The sequence below is a fragment of the Bubalus bubalis genome, chromosome 2 (genome assembly GCF_019923935.1).
Source record: "Bubalus bubalis isolate 160015118507 breed Murrah chromosome 2, NDDB_SH_1, whole genome shotgun sequence".
In the NCBI taxonomy this organism is placed as follows: Eukaryota; Metazoa; Chordata; class Mammalia; order Artiodactyla; family Bovidae; genus Bubalus; species Bubalus bubalis.
The window spans coordinates 4,166,062-4,173,888 of NC_059158.1; positions in this window are offsets into that span (position 1 = coordinate 4,166,062).

Consider the following 7,827-nt stretch of genomic DNA (forward strand, 5'->3'; position numbering starts at 1 on the left):
CAGCACTGCACTGGGACACTGGGAAGCTTAGCTCACTTTCTGAGATTCTGCCTCCTTGGGGTCACAAGTTGGGGTTTCCAGGATATAGATGCGGAGAGATGGAGTTTGGCTTGTGGAGCATTTATTAGGCTCCCCAGGTGGTGCAGTGGTAAAGAATCCACCTGCTAATGCAGTAGACTCGGGTTCCATCCCTGGGTCAGGAAGGTCCCCGGAGAAGGAAATGGCACCCCACTCCAGTACTCTTGCCTGGGAAATCCCACGGACAGAGGAGCCTGGTGGGCTACAGTCCGTGGGGTCGCCAAGAGTAGGACACGACTGAGCACGCGTGCTGAACACTGACACCTGCAGAGAGTGGGGTGGAGCAGTCAAGTTCGGGCAGAAAGAGAAGCTGAACTTGGACAAAGGCTGAGCTGGTCCCGTGGGGATTTGGGAAGCATATGTTGGTCCGTCAGGGCTGGGGCTCGGTGGCCAGGCTTCTGTCCTCCTGCTGGGAGCCACCCGTGTCCACGGCCCAGGCTACACGGGGCTCTGAACAAGAAGCTGATGGCTGCAGGCTCTGCTGACTGCGTTCCTCACGGCAGGAGCTACAAGCCTTTCCTCGGAGGCCCTGGGCAGGGCACCTCCATGCCCACCAGTCTCGTTTGCAGGAGGATGATCATGTGGGACCCACCCTATGCAGTAGTGATGGTGAGGTCAGCCCGCACTCAGTACACAGCACACCTGGGACAGTGGTACCTGGCCCCTAGGGACACTCGCTGTGATTGGCAGTGGCATCAGAAGCACAGTAAGATGGGAGGAAAGTGGTTCCCTTTCGTTAACTCATCCAGCACATACGAAAGGACCACGTCACATGCCAGGCACTGCTCTGTGACCGGAAGTGCTGGTCTAAGCTCCCATGCAGTTAACAGGTGGCCAGGGCCGCCCTCATCAAGAAGAGGGCATTTGAGCCAAGACTTGAAGGAGGCGAGAGGTGGGTGGGGGAGCTGTGCGTGCCCTTTGGAGAGAGCGTGCCTAGTGTTCAAGACTAGGGGCAGAAACAGCATGAGCAAGAGGAAGGCAGAGCTGAGGTCAGGGAGGTGATGAGACCACTTCCGGGTGGGGTTTTGTGCTGAACGAAATCATTCGGATGAAGTCAGATCTCACTGCCAACTCAGAGGTTCAGAAATGCAGGTGACACAGCCCAGTGATAAACAACACCCTGGGCTTTAATCAGCAAAACGAAGACCGTGGGAAACTCCATGGGGAAAATGGCCTGGTTTCTTCAAAAACAAGCAAAAATCAAAAAATGGCAAGGAAAAAAAGGAAAAGGGTAGCTATAGATTAAACGCCAACCCTTTGGCCACCTGATGAGAAGAGCCAACTCTTTGGAAAAGGCCCTGATGCTGGGAAAGATTGAGGGCAGGAGGAGAAGGCGCTGACAGAAGATGAGGATGGTTGGATGGCATCTCTGACTCAGTGGACATGAGTTTGAATAAACTCTGGCAGATAGTGAAGGACAGGGAAGTGTGGCGTGCTGCAGCCCATGAGGTTTCAGAGAGTCAGACATGACTTAACAACTGAACAACAACAAATAGATTAAAGAAGGCAGGCATGTAAGTCAACCCTGCAATAGAAACCTTATTTGGATCCCAGTTCAAGCAAGCAAACTGTCTTGTCATCAGCATCACCAAAAGCCCCATCTTATGACTGAGAAACGTCAGTGCTGAGCAGAAAAGTACTGATAATAAGGAATTACCCTGGAATCCAACCAGTCCACCCTAAAGGAGATCAGTCCTGGGTGTTCATTGGAAGGACTGACGATGAAGCTGAAACTCCAATACTTTGGCCACCTGACGCAAAGAGCTGACTCATTTGAAAAGACCCTGATGCTGGGAAAGATTGAGGGCAGGAGGGAAGGACAACAGAGGATGAGATGGTTGGATGGCATCACTGAGTCAATGGACATGTTGGTGATGGACAGGGAGGCCTGGCATGCTGCAGTCCATGGGGTCGAAAAGAGTTGGACACAACTGAGCGACTGAACTGAACTGAACTGAACTGAACCCTGGAATGATTCAAGTGGCCACGTGATCTAGGAAAGGGGGATGATGCATCTGGAATCTGCTGTGGGTTCAGGGCAGCCTCCATTCCCAGAGCTGCAGACAAGTATTCAGATAATAACTCTGCTTCACTTTCCCAAATTCCTATCTGAGGTGAGCAAGGAGGCACAGCCGCAGGCTACTCTGGTCAGTACGGCCAGCAGGCCCGGGAACATTCCTGATCTGGGCCGTCTCGCCTCCCTTCCTTGTTTTGCGTGAGAATCGAGAACTCATCCACTCAGCCTCCGGCCGTGTACGGGGCATGAGACGTGGTCATCGCTCCCTGCCGTCCTCTCCCGGCTCTGAGGAAACGCTTTGTCATCTGCTCAGGTCTGGGATGGGGAAGTCCCAGCGTGGCCTCTAACTAGACCTGAAGACTGACTCTTCTCTTGACCCCTTTATCCTTTTACTTTCCTTGAAAGAAGGTTTATTCACTGTCTCCCCTGCAAGCCGAATGCTCTGTGTGTTGGAAGGCGTGCCCTAGATCACAGGCCAGATTTTCTTAAACGTAGTAGGTAGGAAGGCAGTCTCTGAATTAGATGGTTTCCACTGGGCGTCCCCGATGGCTCCAGTGGTAGAGAAACCACCTGCAATGCACGAGATGCAGGAGATGCAGGTTCGATCCCTGGGTCAGGAAAATCCTGGAGAAGGAAATGGCAACCCACTCCAGTATTCTTGCCTGGAGAATTCCATGGGCAGAGGAGCAGGCTACAGTCCGTGGGGTTGCAAAGAATCAGACACAACTGAGGAACTGAGCGCACGCGCGCGCACACACACACACACACATTGAACTTGCAATGCTCTTCCATTTGAAGCCAAGTTTGGATTTTAAGAGAATACAAAAATGTACCAAATGTTACCTTTTTTTGAATTTTGTAACATATGCTTTTTCCTTTTTAAATTAATTTCATTTTACTTTGTGTTATTTAAACCTAAATTCAAGCTGATAGAAAAGTATATCTAATAACGTGAATGATAATTATTATTCCTGGAGCTTACCATCAGTGAGAGCTTGCAGTCTCAGAAGATGCAGGAATATCACTCTGCTTTCTTTAAATCCTTAAGGTGGTTAATCTGGAACTATATTTATATTTAACCTAAATTATACCTACAACTTCTCTGCTGTTGAACAGGTAGCCACAAATGGCTAGCGGCTATTGAGTATTTGAAATACAGATGGTCAAAGCTGAGATGTGCGGTAACTGTGAAAGGCACAATGAGTCTCCAGCATTTTGCAAGAAAAAAATGTAAATTGCTTCAATAATTTTAAACGTATTACATGTTAAAATGACAATGTTTTATGTATATTTGGTTAAATAAAATGTCATTAAATTTTTTAAAATGCAATAGATAACCGATACTGGATAAACTCTAATTTTCATCCATCAGAGGGAAAAAAGAGAGAGACTATAGAAATTTAGCTCCAATTCCAATTATGCTGCCTTAAGACATTTACAGAAGAACAGGAATTGGCGAGAATGTGCTTCATCCAAAAGCTCATTAAAGGCACTTAGTTTCCCTTTAGGAATCTGCTGGTTGGACCTCAGGGTTTAAAAAGTGAGTTTATTTTGCTCAGCCACGAACTGTAATTTGCATTTGGCATTAGCCTGTTAGAATGAGTAACTTCCCACTTTCTTGCACCAAGCACATGGCTCACATTTTAACATGAAAGTTCTTTTCTCCACCGTCCATACCATTCTTCAAAATGGTAGAGAGAAATGGGAAGGAAATCAGGCATGGAAAAAAGAAAAACCCCGTGAAAAGACTGTCTCCGTGTCCAGAGTGGAGAGTTCCTTTTCATGCCTGCAAAATGAACGTGGGAGCAAGCCCAAGAAACAGAACATCCTGAACAATTAGAAAATGCTGCATGCCTCTCCCCTCCAGGTAACGCCCATCTGAACCTCAGTATTTCTTGGGGTCAAAAAAAAAGCCCAAGTGGAAGAGAGAAAATCCAGGTCAGCTGCAGCAGAAGAAAGCCTGGCCGGAAAACAAGTCCATCGGGACAGAGGGAGTTATTCAATCTGCAAGTCTGAACAAGACCCGAGTTCTTCAAAAGGGGGTGCAGCCTGCTGGAGACAGCAGTGGGGTGCCCTGGGGAATCTCAATCACCTTTTCTGAAAGGACAGCAAGGGCTCCAAAGAGTTTCTGAGACGATGCAAACTTCTCACACAAAACACAAACTTCTCGCTGCAAATCCACAGCTTTTCCAAGTGTATCAAAAATTAATTGGAAAAGTTGTACCTGGCCCCTTCTCTTTCTTTTGGGGATGTTTTATTAACCTGAAGTTTCTGAACATACTAGCCTCTGAATAAATAAAATAGGAGAAAGTCTATATAAAAGCAAGGAGAAAGTATTTTTACGGAAATAAATCAGATACAGATTCTGGGCTGCATACTTAACTGTTAAGGACACCCAGACACACAGAAGAAGTAGTGACCATTGCCACATCAACTAAACTAAACGCCTCTAACAGCCCATGCCCTGGACTCTTGATGTTGTCCAGAAAGAGTCCAGTGTTTTCACAATCGCCGTCTCATTCCTATACACAACATCCCCTGACCTTCTATTTTGTAACTATAAAAAAGTTGGGTGCCGAAAGACTAACTAATTTGCCCCAGGTCACAGGGTCATTAGCCAGGACCTACACACCAGGCGAGCAGACAGAGCCCACGGGAAGGCAGCTACGCTTCACTGGGCACAAAAATCATATTTTAGTCTTTCAGCTACCATTCTGGACACGATCTTTCACCCCCAAACCACATTATCATAGAGTTGCCACTTCTCTTCCAAGAAGGCTCTTTGAAGGTGCAGAGTTCAACAAGCTCTTCCTTCACCCAAACAGGTTTGCCCAGCCCTCCCCGTCCAACAGGTGGGAGGAAGTGGAGGCTGGGAACCAGGACCTTCAAACACAGCCAACTCAAAACAGAGTCCAGCTAGCACTGCCGCACGTTTCCCCACCCCGGGTATTTGACTGATTCCCACTGGGTATGTAAGGCGGGACCTTTGTGCTTGGTGTAAATGGCAACAAGCCAATGAGGCCCCTAAGACGCGTCCTCCACATGCCGTAACACTGGCCCCTCGCTACAGGGCCCTTTGGGATCGTGCCCCAGTTCTCAGCCCCAGCTGTCCTGAGCTGATGCTAGTCAGGGAGTGTGCCTCCCACCTCCAGGCCTGAGCAGACGCACACTCCTGCTTATCCAGAGCACGCATCCTCCATGTTATCTGCTGCTTCTTCCAGGAAGCCTTCCCGGCCTCCCTAGACCACACGTTTCCATAGTGCCCTGTCTCACTCCTACTTTGGACTTTAAGACAGCGCCTTACACAGTAGTGTGGGTGAAAGTGCTAGTCACTTAGTCATATCTGACTCTTTGTGACCCTATGAGGCTCCCTGTCCATGGAATTCTCCAGTCAAGAATACTGGAGTGGGTAGCCATTCCCTTCTCCAGGGGATCTTCTCGACTCCCAGGATCAAACCTGGGTCTCCCCCATGGCAGGCAGAGTCTTTACAGTCTGAGCCATCAGGGAAGACTGTTAATTTGTCTGTATCCCTGACCTAGACCGTGAACTCCATGAGAGCAGGGACCAGGTCTGCCTTGGTTTTTATACTCCAGCACCTAGTGTAGTGCCTGGTTGTGAATAAATCATTGATTGAATATTTGCAATCAACAAGCAGGCATGGCTTACTGTTAGGGCAGGCTTGCTACTAGATTCTGAGGATAAAGAGATGAAGAAGTTATATCTTCTGTCTTCAGGTCAATTATAATCTTTTAATCTGTGATGCTTGTTATCTTTATTTTACAAAAACACAACTACCAGACTTCACTGGTGGTCCAGTGGCTAAGACTCCATCCTCCCAAAGCAGGGGGGCCGGGTTCCATCCCGGGTCAGAAAACTAGATCCCACATGCCGCAACCTGATATGGTGCAGCCAAATAAATAAAGGAAAAGGTCAGTTTTCATTCCAATCCCAAAGAAAGGCAATGCCAAAGAATGCTCAAACTACCGCACAATTGCACACATCTCACACGCTAGTAAAGTAATGCTCAAAATTCTCCAAGCCAGGCTTCAGCAATATGTGAACTGTGAACTTCCTGATGTTCAAGCTGGTTTTAGAAAAGGCAGAGGAACCAGAGATCAAATTGCCAACATCTGCTGGATCATGGAAAAAGCAAGAGAGTTCCAGAAAAACATCTATTTCTGCTCTATTGACTATGCCAAAGCCTTTGACTGTGTGGATCACATTAAACTGTGGAAAATTCTGAAAGAGATGGGAATACCAGACCACCTGATCTGCCTCTTGAGAAATTTGTATGCAGGTCAGGAAGCAACAGTTAGAACTGGACGTGGAACAACAGACTGGTTCCAAAGAGGAAAAGGAGTACGTCAAGGCTGTATATTGTCATCCTGTTTATTTAACTTCTATGCAGAGTACATCATGAGAAACGCTGGACTGGAAGAAACACAAGCTGGAATCAAGATTGCCAGGAGAAATATCAATAACCTCAGATATGCAGATGACACCACCCTTATGGCAGAAAGTGAAGAGGAACTCAAAAGCCTCTTGATGAAAGTGAAAGAGGAGAGTGAAAAAGTTGGCTTAAAGCTCAACATTCAGAAAACGAAGATCATGGCATCCGGTCCCACCACTTCATGAGAAATAGATGGGGAAACAGAGGAAACAGTGTCAGAATTTATTTTTTGGGCTCCAAAATCACTGCAGATGGTGACTGCAGCCATGAAATTAAAAGACGCTTACTCCTTGGAAGGAAAGTTATGACCAACCTAGATAGCATATTCAAAAGCAGAGACATTACTTTGCCAACAAAGATTCGTCTAGTCAAGGCTATGATTTTTCCTGTGGTCATGTATGGATGTGAGAGTTGGACTGTGAAGAAGGCTGAGCGCCAAAGAACTGATGCTTTTGAACTGTGGTGTTGGAGAACTCTTGAGAGTCCCTTGGACTGCAAGGAGATCCAACCAGTCCAATCTGAAGATCAGCCCTGGGATTTCTTTGGAAGGAATGATGCTAAAGCTGAAACTCCAGTACTTTGGCCACCTCATGCAAAGAGTTGACTCATTGGAAAAGACTCTGATGCTGGGAGGGATTGGGGGCAGGAGGAGAAGGGGATGACAGAGGATGAGATGGCTGGATGGCATCATTGACTTGATGGACGTGAGTCTGAGTGAACTCCGGGAGTTGGTGATGGACAGGGAGGCCTGGCCTGCTGCGATTCATGGGGTCACAAAGAGTCAGACACGACTGAGCGACTGATCTGATATATATATATATATATATATATATATATATATAAAACACACAGAAGAAGGAAATGGCAACCCACTCCAGTATTCTTGCCAGGAGAACCCCATGGACAGAGGAGCCAAGCGGGCTACAATCCATGGGGTTGCAAACAGTCGGACATGACTTAATTAAACAACAACAGCAACAATTATATAGCACAGGGAACTATATTTACTACTCTGTGATAAACCGTAAGAGAAAAGAATAATATATGTATATATGTATGTATCTGAATTGCTTGGCTGTACAGCAGAAATTAACGCATATAAATCAACTATATTTCAATAACTTTAAAAAAGAAAACACACACATACACACACCACTACCCAATGGGTAACTGAGGAGACTGGACCCAGGGAGCCCTGGAGCTGGTTACAACCCTAACGAGGACCTCCTTCCCTTTGGTATCAGGGATGTTCCTGAAATGGTTAGACTCAGATTGGCTTTA